This window comes from Scatophagus argus, chromosome 18 (genome assembly GCF_020382885.2).
Source record: "Scatophagus argus isolate fScaArg1 chromosome 18, fScaArg1.pri, whole genome shotgun sequence".
NCBI classification, from domain to species: Eukaryota; Metazoa; Chordata; class Actinopteri; family Scatophagidae; genus Scatophagus; species Scatophagus argus.
In genome coordinates, this window is record NC_058510.1 from 12,931,133 (window position 1) to 12,946,545 (window position 15,413).

Here is a 15,413-nt window from a genome sequence, read left to right on the forward strand (position 1 = left end):
CCGCATTACTGCTGTCGCATCTTTCCTCACTCGTGAACAAGACCCCGAGATACTTAAACTCCTCCACTTGAGGCAGGAACTCTCCTCCAACCTGGAGGGGGAAGACCACCTTTTTCCGGTCGAGAACCATGGCCTCAGATTTGGAGGTGCTGAATCCCATCCCGGCTGCTTCGCACTCGGCTGCAAACCTCCCCAGCGCACGCTGAAGGTCCTGGCCTGAAGAAGCCAACAGGACAACATCATCTGCAAAAAGCAGAGATGAAATCTTTTGGTTCCCAAACCAGACACCCTCCAGCCCCTGGCTGCGCCTAGAAATCCTGTCCATAAAAATAATGAACAGGACCGGTGACAAAGGGCAGCCCTACCGGAGGCCAACATGCACAACAACATCCAGGAGTACAGAGACCGCACAGCCCTTAGCAAAGGACCCCGGACCCCATACTCCCGGAGCACTTCTCACAGGATGCTGTGTGGAACACGGTCGAATGCCTTCTCCAAGTCCACAAAACACATGTGGACCGGTTGGGCAAACTCCCATGAACCCTCAAGTACTCTGCGGAGGGTATAGAGCTGGTCCAGTGTTCCACGACCAGGACGAAAACCGCATTGTTCCTCTTGGATCCGAGGTTCAACTATCGGCCGGATTCTCCTCTCCAGTACCCTGGCATTGACTTTCCCGGGGAGACTGTGGAGTGTGATCTCTCTGTAATTGGAACACACCTTCTAGTCCCCCTTCTTAAAAAGAGGGACCACCACCCAGGTCTTCCAGTCCAAGGGCACTGTCCCCGACTGCCACGTGATGCTGCAGAGTCGTGTCAACCAAGACAGCCCCACAACATCCAGAGCCTTAAGGTACCCAGAACGAATGTCATCCACTCCCGGTGCTCTGCCACTGAGAGACTTCCCAACTACCTCAGTGACTTCGGCTTGGGTAATGAATGGATCCTCCGCAGGGTCCCCAGCTTCTGCTTCCATGATGGAAGATGCTTACCAGGGCGTCACCCTGGAGCCAGGCCTGGGGTTGGGCGAGCGTCTGGTGGCCAGGTCTCTGCCCACGGGACCTGGCCGGGTACAGCCCGAACAAGCGACGTGGGCCCACTCTCCCGTAGGCCCACCACCCGCAAGAGGGTTCAGAAGGGGCCGGTGCAATGTGGTTTGGGCGACAGCTGTGGACGGGATCCCGGTGACCCAAATCCTGGACAAAAACTCTGGCTATGGGTACATAGATACCTATCAGTCAATATGAAAACTGGGAGCACCCGACTTAATATGCTGAATTAAGAGCTGTTATGTCTGTGGGTCAACTAACCAGTCTGTATAGCTGCGTCAGTCTCAGAGTCTGGCTCTATTACAGGGCGTAATGACATCCTTTGCCTTACTATCTATAAAGCCCTGATTAGCTTAGGGTTCTTCCAGCTGAGAAAATAGCCACCTGGAGTAGGGATAAGACCCGACAGGTATAAAGATGTCATCAGTTTAACCCCAAATTTTGTGTGAGATTGTGATCTCCAAACTCCTATCTCTTGGATAAAAAAAATGTATTCACATTTAAGTCAATTTCTGCCTTTAATAAAAAAAAAATCCTAAATTGATTGATACATGTGGGAAACAAAACTTGCTCTGCCCTGTGTCTAATGATTTCTTTCCCTGACATGTTCTGTTTCTGCCCCTTTGAGAGTTCATACCAGCATCATCCTCATTTTGCCTTTCGGGCCTTGATTTTTTTATTGTCTATCTAGGCCTTACTTTTGTTTCTTCCCTGTGTTGGTGTCTGTGAAGGTTTACCATGCTCCTCTAATTGTTTTCTCATCTCACTCTCCAGGGATGTGTAGGCATGGCCTTATTATCTGGCTGATCGATGTGATTTATAGGTTTAGGGAGTGAGACATGCAAACTTTCTCATCTCCTGGGGTTAAACCGAAGAAATCAATCACACACACTTGCTGTGTGTGTGGGCCAATCCAGACCTGAAAACTACTTTCTCCAAAGACCATTATGGAACCAGAAGAACTCTTCAAATGGAGATTCTGTGTCTAACTTGTTCTTTTTTTTTCTCCCAAGTACTCAGTTTAAGCTTTATACCAGCATGATGCTTTGTGTTTATACTAAAAATATAAGCTGCCTTGATGTTACTCAGCTGAATCACATGGAAACACATTTTTAAGTCATCATTTAATGTCCGGAACTACAGTTACACTGTTTAATTTGTTTATGCCAGTGTGCTATGCAGTAATTTGCCATGATACAGAGGACATGCTTGTTGCCATAATCACATGGATCTCATCAGGATATAGCTGTGGAGATAATTTGAACCAAGATTTTTTTGTTTCAAAGGTTCTTGTTTTTTGATGAAGGCAAGAAATATCCCACTTGATTAACAACTAGGCTGACTAGACTTGCACCTTGTTTTTATTGATCTTACACATGACTGGGGATGGCTGATAAAAGATTAGGGACAATAAAAACATTTCAAAGGTTGTTTTGTATTGAAGTTACACTCTCTCTCCCTTATCCTTGATGGATCACACTGTGCACCTGCCAGACAGGTGTGTGACGTCAAATCAACATAAGGCAAGCTGTGTTAGTCACAGCGTGGCTTCCATGGCACCAATATCGCACAGTTTAACTTTCAGAATCAGCCTTTGGGCTAAACAGAAATGTGACATGGAAAGCATGTAAAAGCCTCTAAATAATTTCCATCTAACTCTGCAAGATATCCAGACAGTTGAGATTTTTTAAGCTTTTTAAACCTTTTTTTCCCTTTATAGCATTTGCTTCAAGCTAATGCAGTGTACAACTGGTTTTTGTAAAGTCTTAAGGCAGGTTACTGCTCAGTAATCATTGTTTTATTTGGCTATTGGGCAATGTACGGTACTTTAAAGTCTTCACACAATATCTTAATAGGCTGTTGTTTATATGGCAGATTTTCATGACAGGATTTAAACTATAACCTCAGACTTCCCATAATAAAAACCTGAAAGTTAAGTGCATCTTCCCTCTGTTTTGCACATCTTTGTAGCAACTTTCAGCTCATTGTTTTGGGTTTCTGACTTTTGGCCTTGCTGTTTTGGTTTACCCTCTCTTTTTTCTTTGTTTTGGACATAGAAATAAAAAATCTCTGAAAAGCAAATTTATGCTAACGGGACAGAACAGAAAGTCAATGACTCAACAAGAGCTGAATTCAAACTGAACTAAAATACACACTAAGCTAACAAGGGAATGAGTTGCAGGTGGAGAGATGGGCGGAGACACACAGATGAAGTGAATGAGGTGAGGAAACAAAAAGATCTGATAGGCTGGAAAAACAATAGGAGAAGAACAAAACTAACAAGGCTGATGCAGGACAGGTGTGCTGTAAGAAAAAGGTGCAGAAGGTGAAGAAGAATGAAGGAAGGAGACCACACCCACAGAGAGAGATAGAAGAGCACTGGGAAACATGGAAAACACAAAGGAAACCACTTAATGCACAAATGTGACCATGACAATATTATCACCTGTGGAAAGTAGTTGCAGGATGTGATCCCTAAAGCATGTGGAACATTGTAAATAAGAGCAAAACTTTTAACAAGTTCTTCCTTTCTGAATTGCGTGTGGGGATATTGAGTTATTGAAAACCAAATCCCCTTGTTTTTCTCAACATAATTGGCCAATAAAGTTGATTTTGATTATGTTTAGAAATTAAAATGTAATTGTCAGTAATCATAGCAGTTGAGTCCAAATCACAATCACAGAGACATGACATGCAAATAAAGATTTGAAATTGCACTTCTTCTTCTTCTGTTGGAAGCTTGACTTAACTTGAAGTAAGACTTGTCTTTGACAGACAGATTTGAGCCTTGACTCTGGTGCAGTTACATATGAACACGACTGAATTCATGCAACAAGAGTCACTGAGGTCACTGGAAACACATATTCAGCCTGCCAATAGTTCTTTGTTGTCGAATGATTTTTTATGTTTTCCAATGACTCAATATCTTCAATTAGCTCCAATTAGACTTGTTTAAGGACAGTCAATCATTAATTAACCGAGGGAGTAGATCGGTAAATATTCACTTATTCATCATACATATTTCTTGTTTTGCTCATGATTATTTTATGACCCAATTTTCTTAAAATGTGTGTTCATGTCTGCAGCACTCTAATCAAATGGGCTGGTGTCTCCCTGATTGCACATTTCACAGTGGATGTTAGACCATAATCTTCTAGCCCTCCTTCAGACAGTGTGTTGATAAAATGCTGTGGAGAGCAGGGACCACAAAGTTAATAGACTATCACTCCCCCTAAAAAGAACTGATTGTACTACTCAGGAGGGTCACATACACAGTGAGAGGGGTCACAGCAAAAGCGAGAACAAAAGAAAAACTGGGGAAAAGTGAGTGAAGCAACGGAGTGTATTTTGAATCCTGCGGGTTAATTCAGAGCCTTTCAGCTACAATTGCCGTGTCTAAACATTCATGAGCCGTGGAGCGAAGAAGGGAGTGAGTGAGGGAGGGAGGGAGGGCGGGAGAGATAGAGCAGAGGAGGCAGAGAAGCAAGGGGTATGGATGGAGCAACAGCACGGCACTCAGACACGAGAGGGAGAGCTGGAGAGGCAGCTGCCGTGCGAGCTCGTCCACAACGCTGTGAGCAGGTAAAGCGAGCAGCGGCAACAGAGGGAGAGGCGGGGGGAGAGAGAGAGAGAGAGAGAGAGGGAGAGAGGGAGGGAGGAAGTCTGTCTTTTCACCTGAAGATTACTTTGTCTCACACCTCTCACCCAGAGCACCAGGAGGAGCAGCAAGGAAGGAGTTGATCAGGAGGTGCCAGCTCTTGCTCCCTGTTCTTTTTTTCCTCTCTGTTTCTGTTCTTCACTGGGGTCAGCTGGACTTCTCTGAAAAACCCTGGTGATCAACCTTCACTGGAAAGAGCGAGAAATAGAGATCGTCACCTAAAGGAGAGACAAAAAAAAAAAAAAAAAAGTGAGAAAACTGACGTAAATGGCACTGACTGCAAAGGAAGAGAAGTTTCACTTGTAGACTACTGCTGAGGGCTTTAAAAGGTAGGATTTTTATTTATTTGTTTTACATTTCTGTGTAAAGATCAAACTGTACCAACTGATTGTAGCTGAATCTGGATACTAACACCTGGGTTAATGTGAAGTCATGATTTGTTGCATATGATGATATGAACAACCTGTTACAAGGTAAGTCCTTAAATGCTGCCTTTTAATGCTTGTTTATCACTAAGCAATCATGAATATTGTTTATTGACTATGGAGCAACAGAACTGAGTCTCATGGGGTAAAAATAGTGTGACAACAATGTAAAGTGGAAAGGGTAGTGAAAGGGGGTACAATGGTTCCTATCAAAAAGATAAGCTCTAACAGAGCAGAGAACAGAAAGAAAAATCTGAAGGGTAGAAGCAGTGAGAGAAACAGAGTTAGAATGTGAGGGCAGCAGATAGTGAAAAAGATACACGAGTGTGAAGGAGAGTTGGACTGAGAAAGACAGAGAGAGAGAGAGAGGAATAGGAGGAGGAGGGATGGAAGACTAGATTGGCAGGGGCTCGCTGGCAGCCAACTCAGTAACCAAGGCAGCTGACATGAGGGAGAGCCAACAGGGGACAGTGGGATTTCTATTTTTTCACCCTTGCCGAGATACGCCAGGGCTCTGCCAAGTCCCCTGCCTCATCCCCCATGGATAAAGATTTCATTGTGCGGCGCTGTGACCGAATTCATTAAGTATCAGCTCTCCCCTGGCCGCACTTACTCTCTGACGCTCTCTATCTCTTTTCTCCCCGAAGTCCTGCTCTGCTCTCTCTCCGCTCGCTACTCACTCTACCCATCAGCTCCTCCCCTCTCACTTTCATTGCAGTCTCAGTTGGCCCTTTAATCGGCACAACTCGTGTTGCATCAACAGTTGTAGGCCTATTTTGTAAAGCCCTGCAGTGAATAGCATACATATATGCTATGATTCTTGAAGGTTTGTTTCAAAAGGAGCTTCTTTTGGCAGGGTTGGCCCCAAACCCTTAGTTTATCAGCCTAGGTTTTGGGATGGTCAACATGTTGCCCTTTTGCAGTTTCAATATCACACTGAAATGTTTTAAATGGAGAAGAAAAGAGAGTATTTTGATGCATGTTTTATGTGTGTGCGTGTGTGTGTGTATATATATATGATAACCACATGTAGACTATAAGCTCAGCAACAATGGGACACTGACAAAGTTAGCAAGTAGCTGGTTAGCTATTAGTAGTATTGTACTAGGTGAACCAATGTTGTTTTACTTGGTTAAATTAAATTTTTTCTTGTGACAAACGTGGCAAAAATGGAGCCCATATTAGTTCTGTCATCTCAAGTAATTATTAATGCAAATTTTTAAAGTAGTATTATCAAAAAAATACAGAGATTATGTCTATTTCACTAAGCTGTATTAATGAATATACTTTATTTAATATACATTTCACGAACCGCAAACTTTGAGGATGCAATTCTCTGTGACTAAGTAACATGAAAATGCATGCGATTATTTGATAATTTTGTGCAGTTTTCTCATGATCACTGCGGTCATAGTACATACAAAAGTACTTTTTCATTAGGGAAGCAAATCACTGAAGGTGGAGAATCTTAGATTTAAAGTGTTTTTGTATATATTATGTTTTTTTGTATATATCACAGATTATTTGTTTCATGTTTTTCTCCACACTGAAGACCAAAACCAAGCCTTTCACCAGCTTTTTACCTAAAAGGTAAAGCCTTTTACCAGCTTTTTACCTAAAGGTAAAAGGTAAAAAGCTGGCTTTTAGGTAAAAAGCCGGCCTTTTACCAGCTTTTTACCTAAAAGGTAAAAGGCTGGTAAAAGGCTTTGTATTGTTTCCAAGATGTGAGACACATTTGTGGTGAAATCAATAGCCCAGTAAATTCTAAATTGAATGACTGCAGGGCCTGGAGCCTGATGGTGCTTTATGGGCTACCAGGAGGAGCCTTTGAGAGCACACAGAATAACAAGGACCCTGTCGGCATTGTTGTGGTCTGGGAAACAATGTCATGTCAATAAGCCATGCCGGGCAGGCGACAGCAGCAGTGGGGGTGTGTTAGCACTTGTACACCTGCCATGTTACGCTTGAGCTGAGGTTGGTGTCATGTTAACCTCTAATTAGCGTTTGGTCCTTTGAAACACCTTTTTGGGCTCATTAGATCATTATGCAGCTTGTTTCCCAGTGTTATCTGATACCAAGGAGGGTTATTGTAGTGGTCATCATGGTGATTGAAGATGGAAAAATACAGCTTCAGGGGAAAAGCACAGTTTAGGAAATGGATACTGAGTGTCAAAATGCAAAGCATGTTTTCTGTACACAAAATACCCCCATAATATTTTGTAGCAGAGAGAAGCTTTTTGTTGGAGCTGTAACTTATCTGTCTGAACTGTTGATGGATTGACTGTCCTTGGGGCTTGCTGGCATTTCAACAGAAGCAAAAGGTTACAATGCATACTTTTGGTCAATTTTCTGAGCTTCATGCTTGTTTCACACTCACCCATCACTTTGTTAACCAGTTTGTCCACACTGAACAGTGTGGAAATGCTCTGTAGAAAAAACTGAATGCTGGATTCTCTCCAGCTTTACTGCCATACCTCAAGGTTAAAAGCAACATTTGGACCAGCTGGGAAGTGCAGCAAAAGAGAGATTCTTCTCACACCTCTAGTGCATGTTTTTTAATCTAGTGAAACAACTTGTATTTAACAGACAACAGGAATATTACACTACCTGCAATATCCCAGTTTCTGTAGCCTGTTTATTTATCTGTACCTGCTACTATTCGGCTCATAATTCCAGTTTCCATTTAAAATCAAATTTCCAAACATTTCCATTTTTATCTGCTACTCTTATGCGAATATTAGAAGTTGGGTCCATGATATAATTAATTGAGGGCCAGTCAATCCTCATACGATAAAAAATCGATGTGGTAGAGCATATGAATGATTAAGTCACATGCTTCACGTATTTCATGATTTAGTCTGTTTCAGTTGATTATACTGATACACTAACTTTTCCCTCTCACCCATGTGTAAAAACTTTGTTGTTGGCACAAAATTAAGTTGTTTCCATTTAGATCTTCTAAATCGAAATTGAAAATGATCCTAAGGTGAAATGAATGGAAGTACACTTACTAACCAGTTTCCTCCTTCTTCTCATGGTTAAAGACAGCAGGTTTCCCTTAGTGTATATGCAGTAGGCCTAGAGTCATGCTCTTTTCTGTGTAATTCATACATGTACATGGGCCAATGTTTAGATGTTGGTCAGAACAAATTCCTCCATTCCCGAGTTTGATCGTGCACCAGTACAAGCAGTTTTTCATTTAATTAAGCTGCTCCTGCAACTCATTCTAAGCTCAGACAGTGAATTATTCCATCCCCTCTCGGATTGAAGAAAGTAATCATTTTTTTCACTTCATTTTTTGCAGGGCTGACTCTCAGGCAATAGGTCTATTGAAAATGAGAGTTGCTTAAAGTAACAGACAGAAACACCTCATCTCTGAAATTAATTTGAATTGATTCTCCCAAGTCTTTCTCCCCTTGCTCTGACAAGGTTTTGAGAGGGAAATTTTGAATGTTCAAGGCCACATGTAAAAATCAATTTCACAGTGAAACTGATCCAAAAGATGAGCTATCTGTCTCATCAGAGCACATACCAGACTTGCCTGGTAACTGTTGCGTGGTAACGTACTGTTGTGATTGATTACTTTATCAGTTGCTGGTTTGCCCCTTTGGAGTTTCTGCAAGCAATGAGCACTCGAAGAATAAAGTGACATGAAGCAGAGATCAGCTCAGCAATGTGCTGAAGTTAAATTAACCACAGAGGAATATATATACAGTCAGGAGCAAAAAAATATGCGTAGAGCTTGAAATAAGATAAAAGTAACAAGAAGGTGGTTATAAAATGTTAACGTTTGTTTTAAAAAAAACAAAACAAATGGGATTAGCAGGAAACAGCTTGTCATCAAAATGAATCAAGGTCACGTAACCAGGCTATGTTCAGATGATGAAATGTAACCAAGGGCATAACTTTGTGCTGGAGGGCTCAGATGAAAAAAAAAAAAAAAAAACTTTTTTAAACAATATCTGTGATTTTTGGCAATGTAATGGGTGGATAGTATGAGGTCTGTGTATATTATGAGAATTTACTACAGTTCAGATTCAGCCAATCATGACTCATTTGAACCATAAGGTTTAAATATCGAAACAGGATTACATGAATTAAACTGGTGCAGTAATTAGATGATTTCTGGTTAATTTTGCAATAAAAAAAAACAAACTTAGATCACTGATTTGATTTTTCCACCACAAGATAAGCAATCATAGAGAAGTACAGTAGATAGCTACACATTGTTTAAAAAGTGCAGTAGCCCAATTTGCAGCAACCTAGCCACTTTAATAAGCAGCACTGTACTGTAAGTCATTCTTTTATTATTTACCATACCATTATTTAATATGTTTGCAAACCTCGGCTATTGTAGCTAGACAGGCTATTTTAACTAGCTAGGTAGGGAATCAGTCCGTCTATACTATAGTATAGTATCTAATTTTCCTGCACATGTTGCTGACTGTTGCTTAGATTTAGTTTATGGTTTGTTATACATGTTAGGTCCTTGTTTCAAATTCTGCCATCTTTTTGCAACGGAATCAGAAACAGCAAGTTTCATTTACAGGTGCTGATGGACAGCATTAGTTAGCAAATAACATTTGTCAAAAGTCTTTTGCAGCAATGGCAGATTGTGGAGCAGCAAATACGAGCATTGTGGCAGAATAAACTTAAAAAAAGGTAAGACATTTAAGGAATCAGATTGTGTATTATCAACTTGTCCAAATCAATAATATACAGTATATAGACAAAAGTATTGGGATGGGGCTGTTTTTCAGTTAAATATAACATTGGTAAAAGATTGTATAATGGTGATTGGACATGGTGAAGTGAGGATATCCATTTTTGAGTATGAGCTAGTTTAATAAAGTACATACACAACAAAAACAACAGAGATACTGCTATTGATATGGATGTAGAGTGCATATTTCAAACTTCTTAACTTTAAAAGTTAACTTGTGCTTTGAGTGTCTATGTGCCTTGACTGTCTATATTGTGTTGCAGCTCAACTGACTCTAAGTTCATGGTCAAGGGAGAGGAAAGTTGGAGGACCTAAGTGAGATGAAAATCGTTGGTAAGTTTAAAAAAAGCCAGAAATACTAGGCTAAATGGGGAATAATCCTAAATTGTAAACATTTTATTCCCTCTATTGTATAATCATGTAATAAACACATATTTTATTAGTGTATTACATAACAATATTGAGTGAGTACTCGACTCAAATTAATATCCAGTACAGATAGCATACTTTTTAACAGGTTCTAGCATCATCTGAGTGAAATATGCCAGTATCCATACTTGTAATGGAGTAAATGCATGATTGGTATACCGCAGTTTATCTATTTCAAAATTTGTTTAAATAATTTGTTAAAGCAAAAAATTGTTCACGAAATAGTTCTCTTATGCTTGTGATTTAAAACGAACTTCCAAATTATTTAGTTGGTTGAACAGACAATGGTGTACTTGCTAATCCTTTTACATAATTACTCTTATTATTGTATATTAGTAAATTGCACTGGGTGTTGTGTGGTGAATGAGCATGTGATGCTGTAGGACTACTGTGTGATGGAGCATGAATGATCCTGCAGGTCAAGAGTACTGCAGTGATGTCACAGGTCAGGAGTATCAGTTGTGCTACTGGTCACTGTGGAGTGATTTGAGTTTACTTTCCGTAGTAACTAATCCCCTAATGATTGAATGCACAGTATTGGGGAACAAGTTAAACATACTAGACATGTTTCCATTCATGAGATATCTCAAAAACAAGAACATGGAACAAGTTTATACAACTTCATATCACATCAGTAAATAATTCTGCCCACTTGTCATACTTTGCAGAATCAGAAAAAAATACATTAATGAACCCAAGTAATTGAGTTGCACAGCTTAAGTTGTGGAACAAAGACAATCTTCCAAGGCAATCTCCAGTTCTAACCTATAGAGGTGTGTCCAGCTTCCCTCTCTGCCCTTTTCTCCCTCTCATATTTTTTCTCTCCCTCTCTTTCAGCACAAGAACCACAGGGCGAATCACTTGAGCTTGAAGACCTGCAATGAGACAGCACCCTCACCCTGCACCCTGGGTCTCAACTCCCTGGATTTTGCAAGCTTTTAACTGTTTCTTTTTTCAATAAACCAAACGTGAAGCTTTCGAGTGGTGTGGTCTTTGTTTGTGAAAAAATGCAAATGCAGTGTTTTAATATGATTACTTCACATGTTTTGGTTGTTGTAATTTTCAGTGCTAATAAGATTGCTCCTGCTGACTTAAACCAGAAACCAACAATTTTTTAACTCCTCGTCTGTGAGTCAGAGAGAGAGAGATGGAGCATCCCCATGTAGCAAAACAGCAACCAAGCAACCAAACAGAGGAGAGGACACAACCCGTTTGTTATGTTATTCAGGTCTTTGAGTTTATTAGAGATTTCTTAAATGAATTAATTCCCGATATATAAGTGCATAATAAAATATATACATAAAATATACATATTTGCGTGTATGTGTATAAATATTTTATACACATTTTATGTAGTGCCCACATTTGATGTGTTTTAATGTAGCCTTTTTAATAGCAGAAGCAAGCCAAAGAGAACTTTTGCATGCAAGAAATGGGCCAGTAAACTTGTTTTGAATTTGAATATATTTTAAATGATCATATATTAAAGAAGGGAGTAGTTCATAAGACAATAACAATTTAATTTCACTTACTTGCAGTAGATTTCTTAAAACCTTGCCTATACTCCTATTTGTTCTCTCCTTCTTCATTCTACAATCCACACCATCAGTTTTGCATGATGTCCTGTGTCCACAAAGTTGTGTCTCAACAATAATCATCTGTGTGAAATACAGTATGCTGTATAGAATTATATGGGTTCGATGAAGCTTTGATGAGAAAACTTTGTAACAGTGATTTTTCTGCAGTTGAGTTACTCATGTTACTCAAGGAATCATTTCAGCACTCAGTACTTGTCCTTTCAAATTGCCTGCCAAGAACTTCCTAAAACTGGAATCTGAAGTCTACGTGAAATCATGTGATGATCCAGTATTGTGAACTTCTGTTGATGAGACTTCCACTACTCAAGGGCTCTAGTCCCCAGTATCTCCAGTAAAACTGAATCACTTGAGCAACAGTTTTGACGACTGCAAAATCCCCACGCAGCCCAATGCTGGGCCTCAGAGCTGAGGGGACGTATAAACCATGCACTCTGCAATGGGATTGGAGGACTAAAAGTAAACAGGATGATGTCAGACTACCTCTGCCAATAAAGGAGACAGACTGAACCCCCACTGAAATGTCACCAGCTTAATCCATGGAACAGCAAATGTGCTCACTGTCAACCTGTTCAAACATACTACCTACTCAGTTATCGCACTCTGGATTAGAGCAGCAGGAGAAACACCTAAAACAAAAGCGCAAACTATTAACTATAATTACATCAAAACCAAACATACTCTGTTTAATTTTTTAACAATTCATCTCACAGGCATAGGCAAAAAATAAACATCTAATCAACCTTCAGCGAAGGCCAAAATAATCATCGCACTGCATAAGGAGTACAGTTTGACCTTGGTCTTGGCAGACAGTGATTACATTTTATTGGCCCGAAAAAAAGGAGCCCAACACTCACCAATGTACTCTGACTAAATAAAATGGAGAGCAGTGGGGAATGAGTTATAGTCTCTGGAGTCTGTGAGCTCCACTCAACTTTTTTTTCTCCTATATGGAGAGGATGAGCCACCGTAAATCTGACCTGGAAACCTGACCTGACTTTGCAGCACACAATATCAGGATGCTCTCTGTTTTTCTCACTCTGTCCACTGCTCTTTAGACGAGCCTTGACAGTAACATAATCTGAACAGAATCTGTAGTGTTAATTAATGTTATTCAGGATTTTATAGAGTATCTTTTTCTGTGTCTTTATAGCCTGCTGTGGTTTATGTTATTTGTGCATGTTAATTTCCCGAGTTGCTGCAAAAGGGAGAATTCATTCCTCTGTCAAGCCCACATTAGAGGTCTTAATGGGTCGTTAGACCTCATTCGAAACAGACCTGTGCTAAAGCTACCCCAACATACGCAGACTACTGACTACTGATCCAAGGACAGCAGTCAGACCTCTTCCCAAATATACCCAAGGATAACTAGACCCTGTAAAAAAAGAAACCCAACAGTGTGATATGTGGATTTTTCCTTTTCCTTTTCTTTTCTTTCTTTTCTTTTCTTTTTTTTAACTTTCTACAATTCCAGTGCAGAACTGATTATTGGCCTCTTGGCTACTGCCAGTTTTTCATACCGTCCTCATATAGACAATCAACTTCCCTTAACAACACTCAGCTGCTGCTATTAATTCATCCTAAATAAGATAGAAAGATAAGAATTAAAGGATATTTAGTTTTAGAGCCAAAGCACTGAAGTCAAAAAGAGTAGCAATAAATGCATTTTTTTCTTGCATTTTGCAACTTATGCCCTTTGTCTTCCATCAAAAACGTTTTTTTCCCTGCGCAAATGCACAAGCAGCCTTTACACACCACATAGTCAGAGCTGATAGAGAGTCTACGCAAATTTGACTGTCAGTGTTTATGAAATGTTGAATATACACTCATAGAGACCCCAGTGACAAATTGGTCAAGAGGAGCCAGGAGGTTACTGACTTGAGCACACTGTGGCCACAAATTTGGGGCTGTAATTGCACTGCATAATCAAAAGTTAATATTTTACTGTAGGGAAATTGAGGTTACATATCAAATTTCAAGTTTGTAGCAGAAGTGGCATAAAGGATTTGGTGGTAAATCTGTTTTATGGAAACTGGCATGGCCTATGCTGATATATTTGTATTGATCCCAGGCATTCAGGTTAAAAGAATTTTGCTACAGGATGTCAGCAGTGATAAGTGAAAACATACAGTTCCTTAAAAATGACCTCTTTGTGGCGCTCTTAACAAAAAAAAAAGCAATCAGTTCTTCCTTGGCTCATTGCCGATCTCTCCATTAAGTCAAAAAAAAAAAAAGTCTAAAATGTGTTTTCTGAGATCATCTTTGTTCTCATGCAGCAACTGTAGCTGGTTTCTTTTCATGCAGGCTTGACGTGAAACCTGCAACTGGAGTGTGTGTGTGTGTACGTATTTCTTTGTCTGTGACCTGTGAATGCAAGCGTGTGGGGGCTGGAAGGTGGGTGTGTTTGCATTGCACAGATTGCTTGTGAAATATGACCTCTGGAAAAAGTTTTGTGTGCGCACTCTCCCCTTTTATCTAAAATCCATTATTTCCAGGTGTCAAATTCATCCCAACAGGTGTAGTGCGTTCAGTGATATGGGTCTGTGGCAGCCTGTCACATATAAAAAAAAAAAAGAAAAAAGAGAAGCCCAAGTTCAAGTGCTGAACACTGGTTCTGCTTATACACACAAACACATATACCCGCATATGTTTCACATTTCACAGGGGCCCTGCAGGTATCGCCTGCATCTTAGACAGCTGTGAGGGAAGTGAGAGCGTCACGCCATGACAGTCATCTGATGGAAGTTTAGTGAATTTTTTTTTTTTTTTTTTTTTGTCTTGGAGGAAATGTGACTCAAGGTTTGAAGACATATTGCACTGTAAGATACAGTTTGCTTTCTGATTGGCTGTAAAACTTTTATCTGAGCTTTCCTCAAACATTATTTTTCTTCCATATCCCGAAGCACCCGATCGATAGAACAAGAGTCATGTAGACGAAGAAGACAGATAAGAAAAGTCTCACATCTGTTTCTTCCCTGCTGCAAAAAAGGCCACAATTGTTAGTTGTTTGAGGTGAAAAAATAAATCTTACACTACACTTTTGCCCCGTATACAGAAACAAACTCTGTGCAAATCTAAATGTTTTGAAACATTGAAATTGGATATAAGGAAGAATATGCTCAACACATTCAATCATAATTTTTGTTCAGATTTTTGTTCAATTATTCTGCCTGAGCTAAATTTTTGCTGTTATTTCGCAGGGAATTTCTTGATTTTAAGTACTAGCCTTAAAACGGGATTCAAGATGAAATTGCTTATATTTTCTTGCTGAATGATGCATGTCGCAGAGGCTGCTGAAAGAGCTCCAGTCAGAACCTATTTATTTGCTCACACTAAGCAAAAGTCCCTTGTGTTCATGCATGCTGTTTCACTCACGCCTTGTTGCAGCGATGGGTGGGAGTGGTAGGGTGGGGCACCTACTCCAACACACAAACACAGATGAGCTGTTTGATCTTACTCTGCATCAGTTCAAAAGAGATACCCCTCAACTGCAGTGATTACCTCCCTAGAAACTCATTTCAACACCCATCCTACC

The 15,413-nt window shown here is 40.1% G+C and overlaps 1 protein-coding gene across 1 annotated transcript in view; it reads left to right on the forward strand.

Moving 5' to 3' along the window:
- The first annotated feature begins 4,515 nt into the window (after positions 1-4,515).
- The window catches only part of LOC124049449 (cadherin-20-like), a 68,393-nt gene continuing 57,495 nt past the window's right edge, over positions 4,516-15,413 (forward strand). Inside the window, exons 1-2 of the mRNA XM_046371104.1 lie at positions 4,516-4,630; positions 4,758-5,035. The gene's annotated coding sequence lies outside the window, so the exon portion shown is untranslated. The remainder of the gene's footprint in view (positions 4,631-4,757; positions 5,036-15,413) is intronic.